This window comes from Phyllobates terribilis, unplaced genomic scaffold (genome assembly GCF_046119375.1).
Source record: "Phyllobates terribilis strain yellow unplaced genomic scaffold, ASM4611937v1 Scaffold_3__8_contigs__length_932513732, whole genome shotgun sequence".
Lineage (NCBI taxonomy): Eukaryota > Metazoa > Chordata > Amphibia > Anura > Dendrobatidae > Phyllobates > Phyllobates terribilis.
Window position 1 is genome coordinate 73832438 of NW_027362763.1, and position 14789 is coordinate 73847226.

Sequence of the window (14789 nt, forward strand, 5' to 3'; positions counted from 1 at the left end):
CAAACCAGTGGCAGTCTATTTGTATTGTAATTGTCCGACTACGCCACCCGTGGATTGCGGTCATTGGGGACCGCCGCTGCACTGCAGACCACTGAGGCTGATGTTGTTTGCGCAGCCGAGTATGGGATAACTCCCCACGGGAGAAGTATTGCCTCAGGGCAGCTAGGGTAGATGATGGGAGTGATGGTGCGAGCGTCCCAGTACTAATGGTGCTGTTGCGGCGTTGAAACACAGAGACTTGTAATTGCAGTTTCCAATGCTTTACTCACAGTTGTTATTCGTGTCAATGCTGCAGGCGATGACTGCCCAAGCCGTGCTGCGTCCACCAGGTGAGGGACTCGGTCAACTCCCAGGCAATTCCAGAGTGTGGCACAGGGCTCCCTTCTCTTCCCTTCTCTGGCCGTCCCCACCAGTGACCCACCTTTGTCCAGCTTCCTTGGGCCTTCTGTTGGCGAAACCTCTCTCCGGTTTCCCTGACCCTATGTGGTATGCTTTCCTGGTGGATGTAGTGAGGGGTCGCACCAAGATGTGGTTACAACCTCCGGTTTTGGCTGAGGATTAGTCGCCTCCACCAATTTGGGTTCCGGTACCCTGCTCTGCCAACCCTTCACCCGTTATCTCGTGGGTTCTTAGGGTTCCTTCTTCACTCGTGTCTCTGGGCCTTTCTCTGTTTTCCTGTTCCTTGCTTCCTTCCTTACTTTCCTTTCTGTTCCTTCTCCTTTCTCTCTCTCCCAGGCTCCAGCCTCCTGACAAGGCCTGCCTGCAGAGCAGAGCCCATGCAGAGGCTCTGCTTCCTGTCTTCTCCTCTGACTGCACTGAACTGACTCAGATGGTGCCCACCTTATATACCTCCTTCTAACACCCGAGCCCAGGTGACTAGCAACCAATGGGCTCCTACCTATGCCCAGAAACCCACCCCTATCTGCTCCTACACCACTGGGTGTACTTTCCCCTCCCCACTCCAGCCAGGAACAGATGCTGTCGTGCCTGCACTTCTGTCTAGTGGAAGCACCGTTGAGCTGTCCCTCGGAAATGGGGTGTGTGTGGTGCATGCAGCCTACCGAGTCCTGGTCCACACTCCATCCTTACCCGGGAGTGGAATATCACACCTCTGGTTTGAGGTGCAATACCCCTTTAGCAGCCGAGCCCTCGGGGTGCTACATTCCCCCCTCGTAAATCACAGCACGTCCTCGGGCTGGGAGAGAATAAAACAATTTAAAAACATACAAATTTTTAAAGTGCACTCGCATATAAGACATTAACCAAAACTCATCCCTTTATGGGAGGTACTCTTTTCTTTTTTTTTTAACGTTACTGGTACTCTTTTTCTTTTCTTTAACATTCTTCTGTCACTAGCTATGGTCAAAACTACCGGAACTCTTTTAGCATATAAAACATCACATGAAACATTTTCATTATTATTCTAGCAGCATATAAAACTTTTCAATATAAAACTTTTTCAAGTAAAACATTTTCAAGACCGATTCTTGAGTTCTGGCCGCTGTGCAACTTGCGACCAGGTAAAGGTTCAATAGTCCATTTAATCCTGAGGTAGACGTTGCACTCTTTTTATAAAACCAGTAGGGGGCGCTTTAAGAGGCGCAACTATTTACAGGGGTGGCCGCTCTCAGTCCTCGGCCAGTGGGGATAAGGGAGTGGCTGCTCACAGTCCTCAGCCTGGTTAGGGATTAGGGGCACACAGGTAACAGTCCTTTAACAGTTCCACACGAGTCCCAACGGGGACCACACTTCACTCAGCAACAGTTCCACAACAGTTCTTGTAACAGTTCTGGTACCCTGACGGGTAACTATTTACAGTTCCACTTTACCGTTCACTGGTAACGGTGTCCTCCTGATGCTTCCTCCTTGTACTCTTCAGACCCGTCCGGGCCCTCAGGGTAGTCCATGTCTGGGCGGTACCGCAGCTCCTCCTCTGTTAGACGGTGGACCTGGAGGGCATACAGTCCCTTTGCGCCCTTGTGTAGCAGGCCTTGCGGCGGGGCCTGGAGAGAGCCGCTGTTGACGACACCCGGGATCAGAGGGTGCGACATTGGGCCTTTGCGCGGGCTGGTGGTGGCAGCGACCAGGGCTGGAGGGCTCGGCAGCAGGGCTTGTTGCGGGGTCTGGAGCAGGTCGGTGTTTGCAGCGCCCGGGATCAGCGGCTCCACCAGGGGGCCCGGGAGCAGGCTGACGCTGGCAGCGTCCGGGACAGGGAGACTCCTCTTACCTGCTCCCTCGACCGCTCCTGCATCACGCAACTTCTACTGGCGCTGGTCGGGGCCCGCGACGGCTGGGGCACTGCTGATGCTGGGCAGCTTGGTCTGCTGCCGGTCCGCCTTCTTGCTCTCCGTTCCTGGTGTCCTCCTCCCCCCTGGTGGACCATGGCCTACCTTGCGATGATCTTCCTCCGTAGGCCGCGGCTCCGCAGTCGATCGTCGGGGTTGAGGACCTTGCGTCGCGCTCCTGTGACGTCAGCGTCGCTCCCTCTCCCTTCCAGGACCTTACGCAGCGTCAGTGCGTGGGGCGGAGCTTCGGATCTCGCGCGCTTTCGGCGTCCACGCCCCTCTTCTTCCCGCGCGGCATCCCGAAGATGGCGTCCAATGGCGGGAAGCGGCTGCGGATGGCGGGAAACGATCCAAGATGGCGTCTGATGGCGGGAATCGGATCCGGATGGCGGGAAACGACTCCGGACGGCGGGAAACTTCACCACAGGTAAGTTCAAAAATCTTTTTTAGGCACGCAGTACCCGGTGGTTGCGGGCACGAAATCCTGCCGACTACGCCAAAGTTGACGCGCCCCCTGGGCCTGTGTTGTGCAGGGGATACCCGGAGCCGGATCGCTGGGGGTTGTAGTCTCCGTGTGGCGTTGACCCGGTCTGTGCCCAGGGTGGTCAAACCAGTGGCAGTCTATTTGTATTGTAATTGTCCGACTACGCCACCCGTGGATTGCGGTCATTGGGGACCGCCGCTGCACTGCAGACCACTGAGGCTGATGTTGTTTGAGCAGCCGAGTATGGGATAACTCCCCACGGGAGAAGTATTGCCTCAGGGCAGCTAGGGTAGATGATGGGAGTGATGGTGCGAGCGTCCCAGTTCTAATGGTGCTGGTGCAGCGATGAAACACAGAGACTTGTAATTGCAGTTTCCAATGCTTTACTCACAGTTGTTATTCGTGTCAATGCTGCAGGCGATGACTGCCCAAGCCGTGCTGCGTCCACCAGGTGAGGGACTCGGTCAACTCCCAGGCAATTCCAGAGTGTGGCACAGGGCTCCCTTCTCTTCCCTTCTCTGGCCGTCCCCACCAGTGACCCACCTTTGTCCAGCTTCCTCGTGCCTTCTGTTGGCGAAACCTCTCTCCGGTTTCCCTGACCCTATGTGGTATGCTTTCCTGGTGGATGTAGTGAGGGGTCGCACCAAGATGTGGTCACAACCTCCGGTTTTGGCTGAGGATTAGTCGCCTCCACCAATTTGGGTTCCGGTACCCTGCTCTGCCAACCCTTCACCCGTTATCTCGTGGGTTCTTAGGGTTCCTTCTTCACTCGTGTCTCTGGGCCTTTCTCTGTGTTCCTGTTCCTTGCTTCCTTCCTTACTTTCCTTTCTGTTCCTTCTCCTTTCTCTCTCTCCCAGGCTCCGGCCTCCTGACAAGGCCTGCCTGCAGAGCAGAGCCCATGCAGAGGCTCTGCTTCCTGTCTTCTCCTCTGACTGCACTGAACTGACTCAGATGGTGCCCACCTTATATACCTCCTTCTAACACCCGAGCCCAGGTGACTAGCAACCAATGGGCTCCTACCTATGCCCAGAGACCCACCCCTACCTGCTCCTACACCACTGGGTGTACTTTCCCCTCCCCACTCCAGCCAGGAACAGATGCTGTCGTGCCTGCACTTCTGTCTAGTGGGAGCACCGTTGAGCTGTCCCTCGGAAATGGGGTGTGTGTGGTGCATGCAGCCTACCGAGTCCTGGTCCACACTCCATCCTTACCCGGGAGTGGAATATCACACCTCTGGTTTGAGGTGCAATACCCCTGTAGCAGCCGAGCCCTCGGGGTGCTACACAGGCACCATAGAGTCGGCTAACCGGACCACAACACGTCAGGACAACGCATTGGAGGCAAAGTGACGTTGACACTACCCGGAAACAGCTGGCGTGCTGGAACCAGGCTGGGCAGGAGGGAGTACCCGTGCCAAAGACACTGCCGAGAACCAGCTGACGGTACTGGAACCCGGATGGGTAGTAGAAGGTACAAGAGCAAATGGAACTACCGAGGACCAGCTGACGGTACTGGAACGCGGATGGGTAGCAGAAGGTACAAGAGCCAATGGAACTGCGGAAGACCAGCTGACGGTACTGGAACTCGGTTACTAAGCAGGAGGTACCTGTGCCAGAAAGCACTACCAAGGACCAGCAGACGTTGGTGGAACTTGGATAACGAGAAGGAGGCACCTAATCTAAAGGCACTGCCGAGAACCAGCTGACGGTACTGGAACCCGGATGGGTAGCAGAAGGTACCCATGTAAAAAAAAGTTTCAAGGCCGCGAGCCGGCCGCAGTTACCAAAACGCACAGTCCTACAGGGGGTGCTTTTCCTATTGACACTATGGAACCAGCCTTCATTGCCAGATCCCGCAGCCCACATAGGAGTCACCTAAACTGCAGGCACCATAGAGTCGGCTAACGCGACCGCAACACGACAGGACAACGCATTGGAGGCAAAGTGACGTTGACACTACCCGGAAACAGCTGTCGTGCTGGAACCAGGCTGGGCCAGAGGGAGTACCCGTGCCAAAGACACTGCCGAGAACCAGCTGACGGTCCTGGATCCCGGATGGGTAGTAGAAGGTACAAGAGCAAATGGAACTACCGAGGACCAGCTGACGGTACTGGAACCCGGTTGGGTAGCAGAAGGTACAAGAGCCAATGGAACTGCCGAAGACCAGCTGACAGTACTGGATCTCGGTTACTAAGCAGGAGGTACCTGTGCCAGAAAGAACTACCAAGGACCTGCAGACTTTGGTGGAACTTGGATACCGAGAAGGAGGTACCTAATCCAAAGGCACTGCCGAGAACCAGCTGACGGTACTGGATCCCGGATGGGTAGCAGAAGGTACCCATGTAAAAAAAGTTTCAAGGCCGTGAGCCGGCCGCAGTTACCAAAACCCACAGTACTACAGGGGGTGCTTGTCCTATTGGCACTATGGAACCAGCCTTCATTGCCAGATCCCGCAGCCCACATAGGAGTCACCTAAACTGCAGGCACCATAGAGTCGGCTAACCCGATCGCAACTCGACAGGACAATGCATTGGAGGCAAAGTGACGTTGACACTACCCAGAAACAGCTGGCGTGCTGGAACCAGGCTGGGCAGGAGGGAGTAAGCGTGCCAAAGACACTGCCGAGAACCAGTTGATGGTACTGGAACCCGGATGGGTAGCAGAAGGTACAAGAGCCAATGGAACTGCCGAAGACCAGCTGACGGTACTGGAACTCGGTTACTAAGCAGGAGGGACCTGTGCCAGAAAGCACTACCAAGGACCAGCAGACGTTGGTGGAACTTGGATACCGAGAAGGAGGCACCTAATCCAAAGGCACTGCCGAGAACCAGCTGACGGTATTTGAACCCGGATGGGTAGTAGAAGGTATAAGAGCAAATGGAACTACCGAGAACCAGCTGACGGTACTAGAACCCGGATGGGTAGCAGAAGGTACAAGAGCCAATGGAACTACCGAAGACCAGCTGACGGTACTGGAACTCGGTTACTAAGCAGGAGGTACCTGTGCCAGAAAGCACTACCAAGGACCAGCAGACGTTGGTGGAACTTGGATACCGAGAAGGAGGCACTTAATCCAAAGGCACTGCCGAGAACCAGCTGACGGTACTGGAACCCGGATGGGTAGCAGAAGGTACCCATGTAAAAAAAAGTTTCAAGGCCGCGAGCCGGCCGCAGTTACCAAAACCCACAGTCCTACAGGGGTTGCTTGTCCTATTGGCACTATGGAACCAGCCTTCATTGCCAGATCCCGCAGCCCACATAGGAGTCACCTAAACTGCAGGCACCATAGAGTCGGCTAACCCGACCGCAACTCGACAGGACAACGCATTGGAGGCAAAGTGACGTTGACACTACCCAGAAACAGCTGGCGTGTTGGAACCAGGCTGGGCAGGAGGGAGTAACCGTGCCAAAGACACTGCCGAGAACCAGTTGACGGTACTAGAACCCGGATTGGTAGCAGAAGGTACAAGAGCCAATGAAACTGCCGATGACCAGCTGACGGTACTGGAACTCGGTTACTAAGCAGGAGGGACCTGTGCCAGAAAGCACTACCAAGGACCAGCAGACGTTGGTGGAACTTGGATACCGAGAAGGAGGCACCTAATCCAAAGGCACTGCCGAGAACCAGCTGACGGTACTGGAACCCGGATGGGTAGTAGAAGATATAAGAGCAAATGGAACTACCGAGAACCAGCTGACGGTACTGGAACCCGGATGGGTAACAGAAGGTACAAGAGCCAATGGAACTACCAAAGACCAGCTGACGGTACTGGAACTCGGTTACTAAGCAGGAGGTACCTGTGCCAGAAAGCACTATCAAGGACAAGCAGACGTTGGTGGAACTTGGATACCGAGAAGGAGGCACCTAATCCAAAGGCACTGCCGAGAACCAGCTGATGGTACTGGAACCCGGATGGGTAGGAGAAGGTATAAGAGCAAATGGAACTGCCGAGAACCAGCTGATGGTACTGGAACCTGGATGGGTAGTAGAAGGTACAAGAGCCAATGGAACTACCGAAGACCAGCTGACGGTACTGGAACTCGGTTACTAAGCAGGAGGTACCTGTGCCAGAAAGCACTACCAAGGACCAGCAGACGTTGGTGGAACTTGGATACCAAGAAGGAGGCACCTAATCCAAAGGCACTGCCGAGAACCAGCTGACGGTACTGGAACCCGGATGGGTAGCAGAAGGTACCCATGTAAAAAAAAGTTTAGGGGCCGCGAGCCGGCCGCAATTACCAAAACCCACAGTCCTACAGGGGGTGCTTGTCCTATTGGCACTATGGATCCAGCCTTCATTGCCAGATCCTGCAGCCCACATAGGAGTCACCCAAACTGCAGGCACCATAGAGTCGGCTAACCCGACCGCAACACGACAGGACAAGGCATTGGAAGCAAAGTGACGTTGACACTACCTGGAAACAGCTGGCGTGCTGGAACCAGGCTGTGCAGGAGGGACTACCCGTGCCAAAGACACTGCCGAGAACCAGCTGACGGTACTGGAACCCGAATGGGTAGTAGAAGGTACAAGAGCAAATGGAACTACCGAGGACCAGCTGACGGTACTGGAACCCGGATGGGTAGCAGAAGGTACCCATGTAAAAAAAAGTTTCAAGGCCGCGAGCCAGCCGCAGTTACCAATGCCCACAGTCCTACAGGGGGTGCTTGTCCTATTGGCACTATGGAACCAGCCTTTATTGCCAGATCCCGCAGCCCACATAGGAGTTACCTAAACTGCAGGCACCATAGAGTCGGCTAACCCGACCGCAACACGACAGGACAACGCATTGGAAGCAAAGTGACGTTGACACTACCTGGAAACAGCTGGTGTGCTGGAACCAGGCTGGGCAGGAGGGAGTGCCCGTGCCAAAGACACTGCCGAGAACCAGCTGACGGTACTGGAACCCGGATGGGTAGCAGAAGGTACAAGAGCCAATGGAACTACCGAAGACCAGCTGACGGTTGTGGAACTCGGTTACTAAGCAGGAGGTACCTGTGCCAGAAAGCACTACCAAGGACCAGCAGATGTTGGTGGAACTTGGATACCGAGAAGGAGGCACCTAATCCAAAGGCATTGCCGTGAACCAGCTGACGGTACTGGAACCCGGATGGGTAGCAGAAGGTACCCATGTAAAAAAAAGTTTCAAGGCCGCGAGCCGGCCGCAGTTACCAAAACCCACAGTCCTACAGGGGGTACTTGTCCTATTGGCACTCTGGAACCAGCCTTCATTGCCAGATCCCGCAGCCCACATAGGAGTCACCTAAACTACAGGCGCCATAGAGCCGGCTAACCTGACCGCAACACGACAGGACAATGCATTGGATGCAAAGTGACGTTGACACTACCCGGAAACAGCTGGCGTGCTGGAACCAGGCTGGGCAGGAGGGAGTACCCGTGCCAAAGACACTGCTAGGACACAGCTGGCGGTGCTGGAACCCAGGGTAAATAATAAAAACAGAGTGGAGCCAGAGGCGTAATTGGAGCAACTTTAAAATCTGTAGTAGTGTGAATGTGGACAGAGCAGGAGAATTTGCCGAACAGACAGCTGGGGAACAGCTGAGGTTACTGAACCCCAATAGCACGGCAGCAAGTGTTGACTGTGCAGACGGCACTTCTGAGCAGCAACTAGCGGTAATGGAGCCCAGGGTAAATACTAAAAACAGAGGAACCAGAGCTGTAACTGGAGCAAGTTTTAAATAATTAGTACAGTGGATGTGGACAAAGCAGGAGAATTTGCCGGACACACAGCTGGGGAACAGCTGACGTTACTGAACCCGAATAACACTGGAGCAAGCGTTGACTGTGCAGATGGCACTTCTGAGCAGCAACTAGCGGTTTTGGAGCCCAGGGAAAATACTAAAAACAGAGGAACCAGAGGTGTAATTGGAGCAAGTTTTAAATCAGTAGTACAGTGGATGTGGACAAAGCAGGAGAATTTTCCGGACACACAGATGGGGAACAGCCGACGTTACTGAACCCCAATAACACTGGAGCAAGCGTTGACTGTGCAGATGGCACTTCTGAGCAGCAACTAGCGGTATTGGAGCCCAGGGTAAATACTAAAAACAGAGGAGCCAGAGGTGTAATTGGAGGAAGTTTTAAATAAGTAGTACTGTGGATGTGGACAAAGCAGGAGAATTTACCGGACACACAGCTGGGGAACAGCTGACGTTACTGAACCCCAATAACACGGCATCAAGTGTTGACTGTGCAGACGGCACTTCCGAGCGCCAACTGGCGGTTTTGGAGCTCAGGGATAATATTGAAAACAGAGGAGCCAGAGGTGTCATTGGAGCAACTTTAAAATCTGTAGTAGTGAGAATGTGGACAGAGCAGGAGAAATTGCCGTCCGCACAGCAGGGGAACAGCTGACGTTACTGAACCCCAATAACACGGCAGCAAGTGTTGACTGTGCAGACGGCACTTCCGAGAGCCAACTGGCGGTGTTGGAGCTCAGGGATAATACTGAAAACAGAGGAGCCAGAGGTGTAATTGGAGCAACTTTAAAATCTGTAGTAGTGAGAATGTGGACAGAGCAGGAGAAATTGCCGTCCGCACAGCAGGGGAACAGCTGACGTTACTGAACCCCAATAACACGGCAGCAAGTGTTGACTGTTCAGACGGCACTTCCGAGCGCCAACTGACGGTGTTGGAGCTCAGGGATAATACTGAAAACAGAGGAGCCAGAGGTGTAATTGGAGCAACTTTAAAATCTGTAGTAGTGAGAATGTGGACAGAGCAGGAGAAATTGCCGTCCGCACAGCAGGGGAACAGCTGACGTTACTGAACCCCAATAACACGGCAGCAAGTGTCGACTGTTCAGACGGCACTTCCGAGCGCCAACTGACGGTGTTGGAGCTCAGAGATAATACTGAAAACAGAGGAGCCAGAGGTATAATTGGAGCAACTTTAAAATCTGTAGTAGTGAGAATGTGGACAGAGCAGGAGAAATTGCCGTCCGCACAGCAGGGGAACAGCTGACGTCACTGAACCCCAATAACACGGCCACAAGTGTTGACTGTGCAGACGGCACTTCCGAGCGCCAACTGGCGGTGTTGGAGCTCAGGGATAATACTGAAAACAGAGGAGCCAGAGGTGTAATTGGAGCAACTTTAAAATCTGTAGTAGTGAGAATGTGGACAGAGCAGGAGAAATTGCCGTCCGCACAGCAGGGGAACAGCTGACGTTACTGAACCCCAATAACACGGCAGCAAGTGTTGACATTGCAGACGGCACTTTCAAGCACCAACTGGCGGTGTTGGAGCTCAGGGATCATACTGAAAACAGAGGAGCCAGAGGTGTAATTGGAGCAACTTTAAAATCTGTAGTAGTGAGAATGTGGACAGAGCAGGAGAAATTGCCGTCCGCACAGCAGGGGAACAGCTGACGTTTCTGAACCCCAATAACATGGCAGCAAGTGTTGACTGTGCAGACGGCACTTCCGAGCGCCAACTGGCAGTGTTGGAGCTCAGGGATAATCCTGAAAACAGAGGAGCCAGAGGTGTAATTGGAGCAACTTTAAAATCTGTAGTAGTGAGAATGTGGACAGAGCAGGAGAAATTGCCGTCTGCACAGCGGGGGAACAGCTGACGTTACTGAACCCCAATAACACGGCAGCAAGTGTTGACTGTGCAGACGGCACTTCCGAGCGCCAACTGGCGGTGTTGGAGCTCAGGGATAATACTGAAAACAGAGGAGCCAGAGGTGTAATTGGAGCAACTTTAAAATCTGTAGTAGTGAGAATGTGGACAGAGCAGGAGAAATTGCCGTCCGCACAGCAGGGGAACAGCTGACGTTACTGAACCCCAATAACACGGCAGCAAGTGTTGACTGTGCAGACGGCACTTCAGAGCGCCAACTGGCGGTGTTGGAGCTCCGGGATAATACTGAAAACAGAGGAGCCAGAGGTGTAATTGGAGCAACTTTAAAATCTGTAGTAGTGAGAATGTGGACCGAGCAGGAGAAATTGCCGTCTGCACAGCAGGGGAACAGCTGACGTTACTAAACCCCAATAACACGGCAGCAAGTGTTGACTGTGCAGACGGCACTTCCGAGCGCCAACTGGCGGTGTTGGAGCTCCGGGATAATACTGAAAACAGAGGAGCCAGAGGTGTAATTGGAGCAACTTTAAAATCTGTAGTAGTGAGAATGTGGACCGAGCAGGAGAAATTGCCGTCTGCACAGCAGGGGAACAGCTGACGTTACTGAACCCCAATAACACGGCAGCAAGTGTTGACTGTGCAGACGGCACTTCCGAGCGCCAACTGGCGGTGTTGGAGCTCAGGGATTACAGTTCAGGTGGTAGAAACATGAACACAACAGGAGACCTGGATACTGTTGCCAACCAATTATTTATTCTGGAAGAGGACTAGCAAATTCATGAGAGATCCATGCCTTGTTCATTTTGAGAAAAGTAAGCCGGTCAACGTTATCGGAGGATAGTCGCATGCGACGGTCTGTTAGTACACCACCTGCGGCACTAAAGACGCGTTCCGATAATACACTAGCAGCAGGGCAAGCTAGCACCTCCAATGCATACTGACTAAGCTCTGGCCATGTATCCAGCTTACAGACCCAAAACTTGAAGGGAGATGAGCCATCTGGGAGTACACTAAGACGGCAAGACATGTAGTCTGTCACCATCTGACGGAAACGTTGCCTCCTGCTGACTGGAGCCGTCTGTGATGGTGTAGACATTTGTGGCGGCGGGGACACAAAACTTTGCCACATTTCGGCCATACTGGTCTTGCCTTGTGCTGAGGCGCTGCTTCTGCTCCCTCTTTGTGCAGAGCTTCCTCCACTGCCTCGATGCACTGAGCTGCTTTGTAAAGCACTAGCAGCACTGCTCTCGGTTGGAATGGAGAACATGATGGAATGCACCAGTGCGTCTTGGTACTCCCGCATTTTGCGCTCCCGGTTCAACGGTGTTTTGAGGCTTTGTAAGTTGTCCCAGTAGCGAGGATCTAGGAGGGTGGACACCCAATAATCAGCCGTGTTGAGAATGTTGGCGATGCGGCGGTCGTTTCTCAGGCACTGCAGCATGAAATCAACCATGTGCTGCAGACTGCCAACTGGCCAAGAAACGCTGTCCCCTGCTTGAGGCGTGATCTCTGCCTGCTCTGCATCACCCCACCCTCGCTCTAGATACTGACTATAAGAGCATTGTGTACCTCCCTCCTCTGGACAGATGTCTTCCTCATCCATTAACTCCTCCTCATCCTCCTCACAAAGTGTCCCCTACCTAGGCCTTTGTGAGGAACCACGTTGCGCAGACTGTAGAGAAGCAGATGGCATTTGTGACTCCTCATCCTCCACCTCTTCCAAAACCTCGTCCCTTAGTGCTTGCAGTGTTTTATCAAGCAGGCAGATAAGGGGGATAGTCATGCTGACTAGTGCATCATCTGCACTCGCCATCCACGTGGAATAATCGAAGGCACGCAAAACGTGGCAAATGTCCTTCATAGAGGCCCACTCAGTGGTGGTGAAGTGTGAACGGCGCGTACTGCGACTTGTTTGCGCCTGCTGCAGCTGGTACTCCATTACTGCTGCCTGCTGCTCACACAACCTCTCCAACATATGTAATGTTGAATTCCACCTGGTGGGTAGGTCACATATGATGCGATGTTCCGGAAGATGTAATCGGCGCTGCAGAGCTGCAATGCGTGATCTTGCATTGCTGGAACGCCGCAAGTGAGCGCACTGTATGCGGACCTTGTGAAGCAGTGCATCAAGATCCGGATAGTCCCTCAAAAAACTCTGCACGACCAAGTTGAGCACATGTGCCAGACATGGGATGTGAGTGAGGTTGCCTAGGCCCAGAGCTGCCACCAGATTTCGGCCATTGTCACACACTACCATGCCTGGCTGGAGATTCGCTTTCACAAACCACTCGTCGCTCTGCTGCTTGATGGCATTCCAGAGCTCCTGCGCTGTGTGGCTTCGATTCCCCAAAGAAATTAATTTTAATATGGCCTGTTGACATTTGGCCATGGCTGTGCTCATATCTGTCATCATAACAGGTAACCGTTCACGGGTCGATGTGGAGGTAGAACGTGACGGCTCCTGCAGCGCTGATTCAGAGGAACTGGAGTATGAGGAGGAGTCAATGTGTACAGACTGGATTCCTGCAATCCTTGGAGTTGGCAGAACACGTACAGCGCCACTCTCAAGATCTGTACCCGGCTCCACAATATTTACCCAATGGGCAGTGAGGGAAAGGCATCGTCCCTGTCCATGCTTACTGGTCCACGCATCGGTGGTCAGGTGGACCTTGCTACTTACGGCGTTTTGTAGCGCATGTTTAATTTTTCCCTCCACATGATGTTGCAGGGCAGGGACGGCTTGCCTGCTGAAATAAAAGCGGCTGGGCACGTTGTATTGTGGGACTGCCAATGCCATAAAGTTACGGAATGTGTCAGTCTCCACCAGCCTGAATGATAGCATTTCAAGGGCCAGTAGTTTAGCAATAGTGTTGAGCCACCCCCGTAGTGTTCAAGTTCGGTTCGGTTCGTCGAACACCCGTGTGTTCGCCGAACTGTTCGTCGAACTGTTCGTCGAACACCTTCGAACACCGTTAAAACCAATGGCAGGCAAACAAAAACACATAGAAACACATAGAAAACACCTTCAAAGGTGTCCAAAAGCTGACAAACTGCTCAGAAGACACAACTAACACATGGAAAAGTGACAAGTACATATAGTCATGCGAAAAGAAAAGAGGTGGAGGAGTAAAAGGAGGGGGAGACACAAATATAGGCATGTCATGCCCTTCTAAAATCCAAAAAGTGAGAAGCCGACACGTTCAGTCCGCTCCTGCCCGTGCCACCTCCGTGTCGCCGGGTTTGTGCCAGAGCCGCGATGAACCCTGAAGGCCAGCCCCCCTCTCCCAATACTGGTGCCTGTCCGCTGGTGGGTCGAGCGAGCCCCCCTGTGGTGGAGGCAGCTCTAAGCTTTTAAATTTAAATTGTCTCTCTAATTTGAATGAATACACTTTAAATCCATTTACAAGGATCTATTGGAGGGCAAGTCTCATGCCAGCAGCCGCGTAATTCCAGCTCCAGTAGCGTCCACTAAAGCTGCTGCAGTTAAAAAGCTTTTATAAGGATCGAGCTCGGCTGTCCACCGCAAGGCATCCTACTGCCAATCCCAGCCCCTATGCCTTGGGGTACCTCCTGATGCTCTTCACTGAGTATCCCGTGGTCCCGAAGCATGTCCTTTGAAAAAATTAAGTGTCCAAACTACAGGTGGTGTAGCTTGCTTAACAGCCGGGATAATCCGCTGACTAGCAGACACTGCTACTAGGCACAAAGTATTTCCTGGGCTAGATGCAGTTAAAAATTTGTAATTAGATACTCTCGTTGGATGCTGAGAAAGCATTCCATAGAGTCTCCTGGCACGCCATATATGATTCTTTTAAAAAGCTTGGGGTAGGGGTCTAGGGGACCCTTTTATAGCCAAAATCACGGCCCTGTATCGCAATACGTCACCTAGGCTGAAGATAAATGGAACTGTAGCACCCTGAGGGCTCGGTTGCTACAGAGGTATTGCACCTCACCCAGAGGTGTGATATCTCACTCTCAGGTAAGGATGGAGTGTGGATCAGGACCCAACACCTGCATGCATTACACCACATTGCCGTGGGGCAGGGCGACCAATATGCCTCTGAGATGGGCACGACAGTCCCTGTCCCTGGCTGGAGTGGGGGGAGGGAACACTGAGGAAGGGGAACCCTGTAGTGCAGGAGCAGGGAGGAAGCAGTTCCTGGGTGCATTGAGAAGGGAGTATAAAAGGTGGGCACCATCTTAGCTCAGTGCAGAGAAGTCTGAGCAGAAGTGGCAGGGAGCAGGGGCTCTGCATGAGCTCTGCTCCGGAGGCGGGCCTAGTAACAGAGGCCCAGGCCTGGAAGAGGGAGAAGGAAGGAAGAGGAGCGGAGAAGGCTCCAGGAACGAGGAATGAAGGGATCCCAGGGGTGCGGACGGGCGAGTCGCCACCGCACGCCCGAATCCACCTGCGTGGAGGG